Source organism: Ictalurus furcatus, chromosome 12 (assembly GCF_023375685.1).
Source record: "Ictalurus furcatus strain D&B chromosome 12, Billie_1.0, whole genome shotgun sequence".
Classification (NCBI taxonomy): domain Eukaryota; kingdom Metazoa; phylum Chordata; class Actinopteri; order Siluriformes; family Ictaluridae; genus Ictalurus; species Ictalurus furcatus.
Window position 1 is genome coordinate 2634569 of NC_071266.1, and position 15507 is coordinate 2650075.

General features: G+C 38.3%; 1 protein-coding gene and 1 long non-coding RNA gene across 6 annotated transcripts in view; one reads left to right on the forward strand and one right to left on the reverse strand.

Annotated features, from left to right (window-relative positions):
* Positions 1-15507, reverse strand: part of caskb (calcium/calmodulin-dependent serine protein kinase b) — a 142778-nt gene that overhangs the window by 119725 nt on the left and 7546 nt on the right. The gene's annotated exons all lie outside the window — the stretch shown is intronic.
* LOC128615429 (uncharacterized) lies at positions 2425-5065 on the forward strand. The gene is made up of 2 exons (XR_008387202.1): positions 2425-4360; positions 4865-5065. It is a non-coding gene; the product is annotated as an uncharacterized LOC128615429 (long non-coding RNA).

A 15507-nucleotide genomic window follows, 5' to 3' on the forward strand; every position in this document is an offset into this window, starting at 1 on the left:
CATTACAGAAAGTGGTCTCAAAATTAGTTGTGGGTGGCCAAAGTAGGTGAGAGACTACCAGCCTGAATTTCTGTCCCAGCCCAGCAATGTTCTCCACCATTCAATCATTTGAAATAATCCGCTTTAATATGGGCACACAAACAGAATACGACAGATACTGAGAGCCGATAACATAAAAACAACACTGCAAATATATAACTAACTTTCGAAATATATATCAGCAGTTTTACTCTAGCGTGAGAGCCATGATTTCCTATGGAAACACACATTTATATTTAGAATTTCAACTAGAACCTATCGTGGTTGGGAGGCCTGTAGATTTCAGCTTGCTCAGGTAACAAAGCTCTGCAATTGCAGTCAAAAGGCTAAATTTAAAAATCTTTCTAAAAATATTATCAGATCAGGTTGAGACACATGTTTGATTAAAGAGGTAAATAAGGTTCAGTTAATGACCAAGAATTGTCTGGAGCATCACTAGCTGCGTTTACATGGACAACAATAATCCACTCTTAACCCGATTAAGACCATACTTTGATTAAGAAACTACCATGTAAACAGCCATTTTTACTTACCTTAATCTAATTAAGGTCATACTCGAATTAAGCTCTAATCGTATTAAGACAGGTGGAGTATTCCTGTTTTAGTCGCGTTATGGACGTGTATTACAGACATGTAAACACCTTAATCACATTATGAACGTCGTGTGGGAGTTTTCACCGCATTTTGCGACAGGACACGATCACACACACGGCAGTTCTCAACATTTTACGGTGAACAAGAGAGTTCGGCTGCGTCCCAAACCGCATACTTGCCTACTATAGGCCTGTAGTGGGGAAAAATACATGCATCTCGGCTACTATACAGTAGGTAAGTACACGGTTTGAGACGCAGCCCACGGCTTCAAGCAGTTGTCTATTAGCACGTGTATCATGACAAATAATTAACTGCACTTAAAGCGTCCGTAAAAAAAATTTAATAAAAACACCCAAAACTGTATACGGTACCATAACGAAGACCAACTGTATGTTGATACGTGAAATTCTGGAGGGACGTCGGACGGCGTGGCGCGGTGACGTAATGACGTGGGCTGTTAATCTAATTATGTTCTATAACATGTAAAACAGGAACATGACAGGAGTATTCTAAAAGCGACTCATGTAAACACCTTAATCACATTATTACCTTAATCAGAGTAAGGTCAATAATTACATTACTGCTGTCCATGTAAACGTAGTCACAGGTTCAATGAATTAAACACAGATTTAATGCAAATTCCACACAAAAAAGCTAAATAAAGTAAAACAAACAAACAAGTAAATAAAAGTAAAGTAGAAACAGTAAATCCAATATTTATAATGGCAATATGAATTGTAATAATAAAGAGGAAATAAATTTACATGATATTGTCAGTTGCAAGAGTCCAACTAACAGGCGAGTTAAAAAGAGCTTTCATTTCCTGATATTTACGTTTATACATGTTAAACAACTTAGAACAGTGGTTGGGAACCTATGGCTCGCAAGCCACATGTGGTTCTTTGACAAAAATTATGTCTCACCCTTCAGCATCATATAATCGTTAAAAACTTAGACACATCACTAGACATAAGTTTCCTGCAGAAAATACAGGAAAATAAATTACAATTCCTTTGCTGTATAGCCTACTGAAGTCAGTTTACAATAATATATCTCGAGCAAGTGTCATGACACCAATCACGGCAAACCACTTACATTTCTATGGTAACCTCTCACGCTCAGAGTCAAGCAGCTACCTAGCTTGTTTGTGAAGATACACATAGCCACACACATATATAAACAGGTGAGGCAATCGTCTAATCATAGTATATAAGGCCTAGTCCTTCAAGACCAATGATGGGTCGAGGCTCACCAATCTGCCAACAGATTAGTCATCAAATAATCCAACACTTTGAGAACAACATTCCCAAAGACAAATCGGTAGGATTTTGGCCATTTTCACAATTTCACAGTGCAAACTACCTCCGAATGGGCCACCGTGCATCACCATTCAGCCCGTGTCCTGTCAGCTAAATGTAGCCTCATGTCACAAAAAATTATTCAAATGTTCATGCTTTTAATAAATCTTTTTGTCCTTTTAAACTAATGCTTGCATTCAGAGTATAAAGGTTGTGTGTGTGTGTGTGTGTGTGTGTGTGTGTGTGTGTGCGTGCGTTTAGGAGTGCACCTTACCACTTGGTATTAGCACTTAGCACTGTTTTATTAGTCACTGTCAGACAGTGTTTCATAACTAAAATACCCCCCTCTCTCTCTTTGCCAGGATTAGCCAGAGAAGGATGTCAGGAGTTTATTTTATTTAAATATATATATATATATATATATATATATATATATATATATATATATATATATATATACCACACCGTGGTATCGACTCTTGTACCAACTACTAAATTTTTGGTATCGCGACATCCCTATTCCATAGTCACCATATAATGCACTAATCCAGTGTATAACCAATGCTCACTACTTCTGCACTAAGCAGCAAATCAAATTGCATAGCATTCATTTCAGCAGAAGAGACCATTCCTATCAGAGAAGAACTGCTTCATCATAGAATAAAGGTGATCAGTGTGATAGTGTGTTGATTTGCAGTAACCCCTCCCTGTAAGGGAAGACGTGGACCAATCCAGCAAAATGCCCAGTCAACATTTTATCCTTTGTCACCTTTCTTTAGTTTCTGATGGTAATTATAATCAGTGTTTTCTTAGGAGTAGTCTGTCTGTGAGCAGTTGTCTAAGGAGCGCTTAATGTAGAAGCTGAAATAGGTTACTTACTTGATTAACTTCCCATCCTTTTGATTAAATCAGCAGATGTTTCAATAATTAACTTTGCTGAAGATGAAACTTAAATGATATTAATAAAAGGCAGTCAGCCCAGGTTGGGAAATGGCTGAACCAACAGGTGATGGTGATGATGGTGGCACAGACCCACTGAGTTCTTTGCAGCTTTGTCAAACAACCATATAAAAACACATTAAACATATGTACTGTCTTTTGATAGGCAAACCTTTCCAACTTTCACAAACCTATGTTAACCAATTTAAAGAAATTTAAAGTTCCTCTTCCAAAACATTCCTGTTCTTACGATAGTGAAAATATGCAATCATGTTTTTGTAAATTCATGAGTATGTCAATTCAATATTTATTATTCTAATAGTGCTTCTGAAAATGTTTCACAAATCATATAATACAGTTAATGTGCAGTTTCGATCAGATGCTATCAAATTGTAGAGCATTTTGATTACAGTGAGAAAGGTATTCAATGAAAGCGTGCTGCTAAGCTGAGCCGTGAGGCACAAACTAAGCAAAAGGATAGAGCTGCGTAGGCCTGTATGTTATCAACTTATCTTAAGAGATATGGACATGACCTTGATCATTTTTGCTGACCCCCATAATGACCATTGTCTTTACACACGTGTTTGTGTACATAAGAATGAATATCACCATGAGAACCCAGCAAACACAGAATGTTCCCATAACGTTAGCATATGGTTCCCATTTGTTTTGGGGTTTTTTGAGAAACTCTCTGTAGGTTCTTTTTTTTTTTTGCAACCAAAAACTAACATTTCCAGAACGTTGTGGGGAGGTTTTTTTTTTTGTGACAACCTAAAGAGAACCTATGCAGAACTTTCTCTAATGTTTATTTATTTCCTTCAAGCACTGGAATCAGAGCGCTCCATCAGCTAATCTGTTTTTTTGTTTGTTTTTTTTTATTCAACTCGCTTAACCATTTCTTTCTACCACATCTTGTAACGGCAGGTGTATAGACAGTGTGTTTTAATCGTCCTCATCCACTTACGCTTCGATGGTAAGTACCTATTCAACACTTTAACTAACGTCTCAAAGGACTGTGTGTTACTGTCACTTATCATCTCTTTGACCAACATTAGGAAGCTAGTTAGCTACAACACACTAGTTCATTTAATAGCTAGTTACCTAGGCTAAGCACATATTGAATGGTAGCTAGCTAGTTGGCTAATTAGTTAGGTTTCACACATTATTTCACAGTTGCACAGTTTAGGGAAGCAAAATATAGCAGCTTACACGTAAAACCTATAATGTTTGGTCATGGCACACAGCCACAGTCATTAATTGTTGTAAATAAAACTAATGCTACGTGCCGTAGAAGTGGCAGCTGGGAAATGCATAGAGACTTCAACACGGAGCTCTGACTTGAATGGAGTGCAGAAAAGCACTAACGTTAATCAGTGAAGCACATTTTTAAAATGAGCATTTTTGTTTTAACTACAGAGTTTGCCAGAGGTAGTGGTTTCTGACCAAAAAGAAGCCCAGCCTGCCTGTCGCTGACCAGAAGAACAGTTAGTGTGAGAAGAGGGAGAGAACAGGGAGAGAATAGAGAGATCTGCTTTTATTAAATAATCTCAGACTGTTTTGTATAGATTTAATCTAAAATATCAGCACAAGTCAATATTAAAATCACTTCATATTGCAACGCTGCACTTGAGCTATAATCAGTACAAATATATAAACATCTTTAAAAATGAATAAATTCATCTGAGAACCAAACTGCAGAGGATTAAGTGCATTTTATTTTTAATTTTTGTGTCAAAATACACAAGACAAGTCTTAGAATCCAGTGCATGTTTGCTTTTCATGTTAATTTATATTTTTAGGAAGATTTAGATTTTATTTGGTGTTGCGTGTAACATCAGACTGCTAGACACGGCTGTGTGCAAACTTCATGATATTAAAGATGTATATGTAGTAAAGATTTATTTATTTACTTACTTCTTCATCTAATTCTGATTGTTTGATCTAACGCACATGTAACTTAAGCTGCCTTTTTTATTTCTTTGTTAAATTTGCAGATGACGGTGGTGGAAGGAGTGAACCTGTTTGTTCAAGTGGAGAAAAATTAAACATTGATCCGTTCATGGCTTTGTTACTTTACGTAAACAATGGCTCAAGAAAAACATGGATTGTGTGCCGATTTATTTATTTATATAGACTGATTTGTTTTATTTATGATTAATGATGCATGAATATTAAAAATAAATGATGAAAACTGAGGTTGTGAGACCGTTAATAGAACGTTAGGGGAACGTTATGGGAACGTTCTGCAAACCTAAAAACAACATTCAATTTCTGTAAAGAAAACCTTTCCTGGCTAACCAAAAACTGATAGCTGAGAGAGACAGGTGCAAATACAGTTTAAGTGTTTTATTTGAGAGGCAGGCAGACAAATCCAAATTGTGAATAAAAATCAGTAAACAGAACACAGGACAAGCGATCAGTGAACAGCAAAAACAGGGATCATCCAAAATACATAATGAAACTAGATCAGCACATGCTTTGTGCGGAGGTCTTCTGCACGGAGTGCTCGGTGTGAGGCGGAGATTCCTGACACACCAACATTTTAGCCATTCACGCTGCTTCTGTCCTCTCTTCTGTTCTAGAGCGGTCATATTAAAATCTGAACTTTGAATATTCATCAAATTTAAGATGTGTAGCAAGCACTACACAAACACAGTATGTTTTAATTACTGTTTAATTACTAACAGGCTGTTGAAAGCATGACACACAAGATATTAATGATGTACTAACAATATTTTTTGAAGAAGAAAAATCTAGAAAGAATATTTCTAGCGTTTCAAATAATCTAGTAATAGTCAGTAATGTCGCGGATTGAGCCGCTTACGCTGCGCGAGTTGAAACTGAACAATGAATGTATACTGGTGAACTGAACCACTTTACTAGTGGGTTAATTAACTCACCCAAACTCATACGCATATGAGATTAATCAGAAATATACACAACATGAACAAAATGACGTGAATGCACAACTTGAACTTCAGAAAGGCGCTAGGTAGGACGGTAAGTCACGTCGTGAAGACGCTCTTTCTGTAACAACGCTCTAAAACACGGACCATGAATAGTTAAAGTATTCACAATATTTTACTACAGTAGTGTACTCATTGTAATGTTTTTTCAGGAGATCAGGTCTTCACGGCAAGGGCAATCTTCACATTTTTGGTGATATGTGTTTACAACCCCAATTCCAAAAAAGTTGGGACGCTGTGTAAAATGTAAATAAAAACAGAACGCAATGATTTGCAAATCTCATAAACCCATATTTTATTCTCAACAGAACATAGAAAACATATCAAATGTTTAAACTGGGGAAATGTACCATTTTAAGAAAAAAAATAAGGTAATTTTGAATTTGATGGCCGCAACACGTCTCAAAAAAGTTGGGACGGAGGAAACAAAAGGCTGGAAAAGTAGTGTTACTAAAAGAAACAGCTGGAGGGACATTTTTGCAACTAATTAGGTTAATTGGCAACAGGGCAGTAACATGATTGGGTATAAAAAGAGTATCTTAGAGAGGTAGAGTCTCTCAGAAGTAAAGATGGGATGGAATCTGGATGGAAGCATATGTTGCTCTAAAACCTGTATATAACAATATTGAGCAGCTCACACAACCATCTACTGCCGACTGAAGAGCACGACTTAAAAATAGGGCATAGATCGTGTAGTGTGAACTAGGCTTTAGTCAGTGCCATTTAATAAGGTCAGAAACGCTTGCAAAATTGAAGTCAGGACTGTAAATAAACTTAACGAGCTATTAGTTGTACCTTAGCTTATTATAAAATTTTAATTGAATTATATAAAACGTACGCTGCCCTTATGGTCTGCACTTATATAGCGCTTTTTTCCCAAAGCGCTTTACACTGTGTCTCATTCACCCATACACTCTCACACCAATGGTAACAGAGCTGCCATGCAAGGCACTAACTTGCAATCGGGAGCAACTTGGGGTTCAGTGTCTTGCCCAAGGACACTTCGGCATGTGGAGTCACGTGGGCCGGGAATCGAATCGCCAGCCCTACGATTAGTGGACAACCCGCTCTACCACCTGATCCACAGCCACATGCATATGGTAAACAGCAGCAGAGTGACTCTCACAATTCACTAAAACTTTGAACACATAAAATTTGGTACAAAAGACTGACAAATTGGTCATTCAGGGTCAATTCATATAGGGCTGCTGCAGGTCTCTGATTTTATTAATTTTTTTGTTTTATGTCAGAAGCAACAATTTAAAACCTGAAAATTATTTTGGCTGAATTCTAACATCATATTTTTTCACTCCTCTGAAAGAAATGTTTTCTAATTAAAAAATATCTTATCTAGGATGTCATGTTTAAGGTTTAGGATCTCCCGAAATATTATTCCATGCCACATGAAATTTGGCACACATAAATGCTCAGAAGTTACTGCAAAAGGTCAGCATTCAAAATGGAAAAAAGTGCAATACTAGGGGCTTACAGATCTCACTTTAATAGACAGAGATGCTAGAAGTCACAGTTTGTGCTTAAACTGCTACATTTCATTGCTTATGTGTAAAAATCAAGGTCTGAACAACCAACAGAATTCAAGATACTGACTAAATTGCAAGTTAAATTTTCGCTATTTTGAGGTGCCCAGATTTTGATCTTGCCTCGCTAGTAGAATCATGAAAAACTGCAAGGAATATGTTTAGTATGATTATGTTATTGCAAGGTGTGGGAGTTTTAGCCCAAAAGTCACAATATAGTCTGTGCAAATGCAGTCTCTGCTGAGAATGTCGGATATGAACGACAAACTTGGAATTCCCCCAAACACACCCCACAATCCCTCAGCTACTTCCTTAATCACCTGATTTGTCAGAAATAAAAGTCTCTTATATAAATAAAAACATAAAAAATTACAGAAACTAAAATTACTGTCTCGTATTATTCCCATCATAGGAAAATAAACATCCATGTAGCAGAAATTAAAACAAACATTCACGATCACACCAACATACATGAATAAAAATGAATAAACAAAATAACTAATTAACCAATTTCTACTCAGTTACCCAAGAACAAGCAATAAAAAAAACTTTGTCATAATATTGTCTTTCAGATGAGCGGGCCTTTTAAAGAAACAAACAAAGTTCCTCAAAGATCTAGCCTCTTAATTTGCTGTCAGAGTGAACCAACTTTAAAATGGTATTCACGGCACCTGTCAGCGGTTTTAAAGTTCTGGCTGTTTGGCTGGTGTGTGTGTGTGTGTGTGTGTGTGTGTGTGTGTGTGTGTGTGTGCGCACATGCACATATATGTTACGTAGATATATTAGGCAGCAAGTAAACGGTCAGTTCTCAAAGTTGATATGTTGGAAGCAGGAAAAATGGGCAAGAGTAAGGATCTATACAACTTTACAATTGCCAAATTGTGATGGCTAGGCGATTGAGCCAGAACATCTCAAAAACAGCAGCTCTTGTGAGGTGTTCCCAGTACGCAGTGGTTAGTACCAACCAAAGGTGGTCCAAGGAAGGACAACTAGTTGAACCGGCGAGAGGGTCATAGGCACCCAAGGCTCACTGATGCACTTGGGGAGCGAAGACTGGCCGATCTGGTCCGATCACACAGAAGAGCTACTGTAGCAAAAATTGCTGAAATAGTTCATGCTGGCTATGACGGAAAGATGTCAGAACACACAGTGCATCACAGCTTGCCGTGTATGGGGCTGCATAACTGCAGACTGGTCAGAGTGCCCATGTTGACCTCTGTCCAACACCAAAAGGCCTACAATGTTCACATGGGCATCAAAACTGGACCATGGCACAATGGAAGAAGCCTAGTCTGATGAATCACATTTTCTTTTACATCATGTGCTTATCTGGGGAAGAGCTGGCACCAGGACGCACTATGGGAAGAAGGAAAGCTGGTGGAGGTGTGCCATGCTCTGGGCAATGTTCTGCTGGGAAACCTTGGGTCCTGGCATTCATGTGGATGTTACTTTGACACATACCACCTACCTAAAGATTGTTGCAGATCAAGTACACCCCTTCATGGCAGCGGTATTCCCTAATAGCAATGGCCTCTTTCAGCAGGATAATGCACCCAATCACGCTGCAAAAATTGTTCAGGAATGGTTTGAGGAACATGATAGAGTTCAAGGCGTTGACTTGGACTGCAAATTCCTCAGCGCTTGATCCGATCGAGAATCAGGACGTGCCGGAAAAACAAGTCCGATCCATGGAGGCCCCACCTCACAGCTTACAGGACTTAAAGGATCTGCTGTTAACGTCTTTGTGCCAGATACCACAGCACACCTTCAGAGGTCTTGTGGAGTCCATGCCTCAGCAACACAGAGCTGTTTTTAAAGTAGTATACCATGTTACCACTTGACATGTCTAATGTACTAAACAAGGTTGCTCCGGAAAAGGCATACAGACTGTCATCTACAAGTGGCAAAGGGTATGTGGCTTTAATGGTAAAGCCTGTTTCACACCGCAAGCTGCAGCAGAGCAGGGCGTATTTTTTTCCGGCATGCATGTTAATGTAGGAATGCTTTTACATCGGACTGAAGCTCGGCACAGGAGCAGCACGTGAGCAGCAGTGAAGCGGGAGTTTCGGCGTCGAGTCTATTTAAAGCGCCAGTACACGGTTGAAAAACTTAAATTAAGAGGAGTTGACACAAAAAGTATATATTGCACAGAAAATGCATATATTTGTAGAGTAGTATGTTTTACATCTAAAATACACTCTCGTCACATGAATGAGAATAGAGTTATTTTTGGCTTGGAGGTACAGCAATAAAACTGATAGGTTGCTAAAACAGAAATATACACCTGTCAAAACTGTTTTCTACTATAATCACTCAGAGATTCTAGAAGATACGTTGGCAGTCTTGGGAAAAAAATAAAATAAATAAATACAGCGCTGAGTTTTTCCATCACACGTGAATTGTAAACGTGCTCCTCCCCATTATGTAAGTGTTATATTACTTAACAATCAAATTAACAAAACTCTTCAGCAGCCCACTCACAATAACCGTTGTATATTTTTTGGGTTGTTTTGCAAGGAAATTAACTATGGAACCTTTCTGCAAAGCGCGCTGCAGTTTCTGCATGTGAACGCAAAAGCATGTGAAACGCTGCTGGTGTGAAAGCACACGCATCACTCAAGCCTCAAATTGCACACCGCTTCTGCTCTGCTCCTGCGCCGAACTGGGCGTAATGGAATTCCGCTGCGTAATCAACACAGACCCTTTACAAGCCATCTTTCTTACAAACCAATATAAAAGGAGAGGCCTAGGGAGTATGACAAGGCTCAATCATGTCAGCAACTATAAGATTTTGAACATGCCTGTTAATTTCCTCCCTAATTAAAGGGTATGTGCAGGATCAGGGATGCACCGAATGTTCGGCAACCGAAATTATTTGGCCGAAAAGATCAAAAAAAGCCCTTTCGGTGTTCGGCCGAATAAGTGAAAAGGCCAAATAAATTTGACCGAACAATGACGTTTGATGACGCGACCAAATAGCCTAGCAACCAGAGTGAGACACGTGAATGTCACGACCTCCACTTCCGGCAGCGCGCTCCGAGAGATGAGGGGGCGCGCATGCACGAGTGCTCAGTGAGCGCATGCTCTTCGGATGTTGACAACCGTGACATTGTTTACTGTGGACAAGGGCGTTTGTTTTGTTTCTGTTCCGGAGTATTCTGTACGTTGCGAGACGTAAGGGAGTAGAGTACGGAAGCAGGTGTAGGTAAAGACGTATTTATTTAAGGGCAGGCAGACAAATCCAAATCGTAATCCAAAAAACATAGTCAAGACAGGCAAAGGGTCGGGCGACCGGCAAACAGACGTAAACGGGGCAAAGCAGGAATCAGAGTCGCGGTCACAGAAAACAGGGTCACAACACAAAACAAGAAACATGAACTAGTACTATGGACTGGGAGCGGAAAAACCAGCAGGGACTAAATGAACTGATCTATAGCTCAAACTAACTAAATCTATCAAGGAACATAACATTAACAACGTATCTAACTATACTATATCTACTCTAATACTCGGCGAGGTGTACAGGGACGCGAGCGGTATATATCCCCAATATCATCAGCCCTATAGAACCCAATAGAACCATTTTCTGCACTCTTGTCAATGCACTTTTTAGTTGTAGGCTACAGAGTGTTCCATTCTTTCAGCAGTCAGTTATAGGACTAACATCGTCTATTCAAGGGGCTCAAAGATGACCACATCAAAATATTTTTATTTTACTATTTTATTTATTTAATTTATATTGTGCCTTTTTGGTAGCCTATGCCTGTTGGAATTAAATTTTTTTTTTGAAATTGTAGTTTTTGTAATTGATTTTTTTCTTTGAAAAGCAAGACAAAATAGTACAAAGCACATTTTGACTATTTAATTTATGCAATGGTGAAAAAAATGGCAAAATAAATGGAAAAAACGCGAAAAAACGTGTTCGGTATTCAGCCAAGTTTTTTAATTATATTCGGTTTCGGCTTTGGCCAAGAACTTTCATTTCGGTGCATCCCTATGCAGTACACTCTTTGATGTACTGGGGATAGACAGGAAGTATGTATTTGGTGTTTAATGAGATCTGTTCTTCTTAAATCAGTAGGGCTAGTGCTAAACACATTTGTTGCTTTGGAGAAAAGTAACTTGTCCTAGTTTATCAGCAGTGAGTCTGTCTCTGTTACTGTCGACTGGAGGTAAGAATTTCTCCCCTGATACTGTAGCAGTTCCACCATAGCCTGGAAGAGCTTGGCGTACATGGTGGTTCAATTCGGCAGTATATGTCGACAATGGCTCATAGCTGAGACGAGGGCGTGTATTCAGGGATGTTTGAAAAGTTCTCAACCTTGTTTCTGAACAAAGATGCTTACTTTTGGTTACAAGTGATGTAACAATCTGCTTTGTCCGAGAAACTGTCCCAGTCCTTTGCCTATATAACACTTAAGATGTCTATAATCAGCTTTAGCTCGACACTTAATGATAAATGCCTCTACACACTATGTGGTTGGGCAGGAAAAATCTTAATGTACTGACAGACAGGCTTACTCACAGAAACAATTTTAAACCTACACCCAGTTTACAAAATCTGCCACAAGGTGTCGCCAAGAGATGAGAAATGTCTCATATGGCAAAATACAAACACTAATCCTAGCTGTTATATCACTTGTAAATAGCAGAAATACATACAAATGAAATATCAGTGGAAACTGACTGACAGCACTCCTAAAGAAAAACACGCTCATAATCTCACACAAGGGTGAAAAGGAAAAAAGTGCCCAAAAGTCACAGTACAGTCTGTGCAAATGCAGTCCACACAACTTAAAGCCTGCTGAGAATGTCAGGTTAGAACGATAAACTTGGGATTACAAATAACAACGGACTCAGTAGGTAGACAGCTACTCATTTCTTTTATTGGGCAAGCAAAAGAACACCCCGCAATCGTTCTGTCAGAGTGCAGGAAATTCCACAGTGCAATGCTTTCACATGGCACCACCCACAAGCCACTGCGATCTGCAGTGCCCAGCGGCTGCGGAAGACGGGCAATTTTTTTTTTTATCCCAACTATGGACGTCTATTTCTGGGTAAAACGATGCCTCAGATGCTGCTATGAAGCACAATGTTTCAGTCAATCATTTTCTCCTAGGTCAGAAACTTTTTTGGGGACAATTTATACATTTATTCAGGTATTTTTAAGATATAATGAATCGGTAGTACACTTTGCTTACAATATTAAACCTCTGTAGCAATTCATTTCGTTTTATACAGACCAAATGGCAGCAATACAATGCAAAAAGTCATGCAGATACAAGTCAAGAACTTCAGTTAACGTTCACATCAGAGATCAGAATGAAGATAAAGTATGATCTCTGTGACTTTGATCGTGGATGTTGGTACCAGAAAGGCTGATTTGAGTATTTCATAAACTAAATCTCTTGGGAATTTCACACACAACAGTCTCTAGAGTTTACATGCTTCTGTGTACAGCTACTGAGCATACAGTACATGTAATGCTGAACTAGAACTACTTGGGGCTTGCTTTTATTTTCAGTTACATTTGCATTAAATGAAGATAATTCTATAAGGTGTTCTTTTTTCGTATCCGGAAAATCTTCGATTTAAGTAACTGACCTTTGACTATGCAAATCAATCAAAGCCATTGCACAAGCATTTGGCATAGCCAAGACAACAATTTGGAATGTCTTGAAAATGAAAGAAACTACTGGTGTACCAACAACCATACATCCAACAGATCGGCAGTTGAATAAGATCGGCTGGTCAATAAAAAAATATCAATATTTATCGAATATAAATAAATTATATATATCAATCACACATATCAAAATACTCAGCTCAGTGAGGAGAATTACATAATGGGTATTATGCAACAACTAATCGATAAAATCGATAATAATCGATTTTGAAAATCATTGTCATCATTGTCTCATTGTTGATTAATCGGTCTGTCCCAAGGTACATTTACTCAGTGCATTAATCTGTTGTGAAAACACGCATCAGAAATATGGCAGAGATTACAGACCAGAGTGTCCCAAATGACGTACTATACACTATACCATCTAGTTTATGAATTTTAGAAGGGTAGTATCGTCTCAAATGGAACACTAAAGTCGATGGCACATGACATCAAACACACGTAATGTGACACTGCTAGCTTTGGCAGAATACCCAGAGTCAATAAAAATTCATTCCTCCAGTTTACCATCATATAATCATCAACTGACAGCGGAAAAAAGCGTGCAACTCAAGTCCTCTAAAGCATGGGGGCATTTCAAACTTTACAAAGTGAAGCTGGTCTAGCACAGAAGCATGACCGTGATCCACAAGCACAGACTAATGCTCCACTGTGTGTAAGGGGCAGGGGAAACTGGTGTGAGATGCTTAAAGGGTTTTGTTTACTTCAAGTTTATTGTCATTATATGCTGTATTTGCATTCTGCAGAGTAAATTCTGTCATTTATTATAATGGGAGTGATCTGTAAGTGATCTATTTGTAACAAGGCTGCATTGCTCCTCACTCACAATGTCGACGCGGTGATAAACCGTGGGAGTGCAAGTAAGATCTGTAATGGTACAATCAAAGTAAATATAAGTAAACCTATATAACTAAAGGCACTGAGTAACAAACAGTGAAACAGATTTTTTTTTATTAATTGGACTGTAGTGTAATTATAATATATAGTATTATTATGCATCCTCAAAAAATGATGCATAAATACTTTATATATATATATATATATATATATATATATATATATATATGAGGGAGTGTGAGAGCGATGACACCAAATTTAACACACCTGCTCCCCATTCACACCTGAGACCTTGTAACACTAACAAGTCACATGACACCGGGGAGGGAAAATGGCTAATTGGGCCCAATTTGGACATTTTCACTTAGGGGTGTACTCACTTTTGTTGCCATCGGTTTAGACATTAATGGCTGTGTGTTGAGTTATTTTGAGGGGACAGCAAATTTACACTGTTACACAAGCTGTACACTCACTACTTTACACTGTAGCAAAGTGTCATTTCTTCAGTGTTGTCACATGAAAAGATATAATCAAATATTTACAAAAAAAAACTTTTGTGAGATACTGTATATGTGTGTATATATATATTATATATATATATATATATATATATATATATATATATATATATATATATATATATATATATAAAGAACTCGATGATATCATTAAACTTTTTGAGCAATTTACAATATTTTGCGAATGTTCACAATAAATATTACACAATTGCACATACATTTTTCTCATGATCCACAGCATTGTTGTGTCCGCAGTGGACGCGAGTCTTTCGTGGAAGTAATGATGTTATAGCAATTACATCATGTATGGGTTACGTAGCTGAAAGGCATCGTACGTTCCAAAACCAGGAGGAAGAATTTTTGGAACCTTACAAATTAGTGACTGTGAGGAGAGTCAAACGTCCCCTGAAGACAATGAATTTATAATGAACAGGTCACACAAATTCGGTGATAAGGAAGTGGTTTGGATTTAAAAAGCTGGATATCGTGCAGAACGATGTTTATTATAGAATGTGCAGGCGACCTGTGCAAACAAAGATGGGAAACACAGTAAACCTTTTCTACCACTTGAGAAGGCATCATCCTATTGAGTGTACAGAGAGCCAAAGTCTGCAGACCAAGACTGATAGCACTAGCATCCAGACTAATAACCAAGCCTCCTGCAGTCTGACGGTGAAAGCCCAGAAGCAGTCACTCATATCCACCTTTTCAATGATTATTCCATATGAGAGGACTTCAAAAACAAGCAAGGACGTAACAAGCACAATTTCATAGTTTATAGTTAAAGACATGCTTCCAGTTAGAATGGTGGAAAAACCCTGGGTTCAAAAGGCTAATGAAAGTGCTTGATCCCAGGTATGAAGTCCCTGAACGAAAATATTTTTCAAAAAGAGTGATGTCTCAGCTTTATGCAGAGGGAAACTGGAGGAGCAGCTTAAAGATGTTAAACATTTTGCCATGGCCACTGGCATGTGCCTTACACACTTCAGAACCTTGCATGAGCCTTACTATCTACTACATTGATGAGGAATTGAATCTCAATCTAATGCCTGCAAGCACCATATTTTCCAGAGGACCTCAAAGGTGAGACAA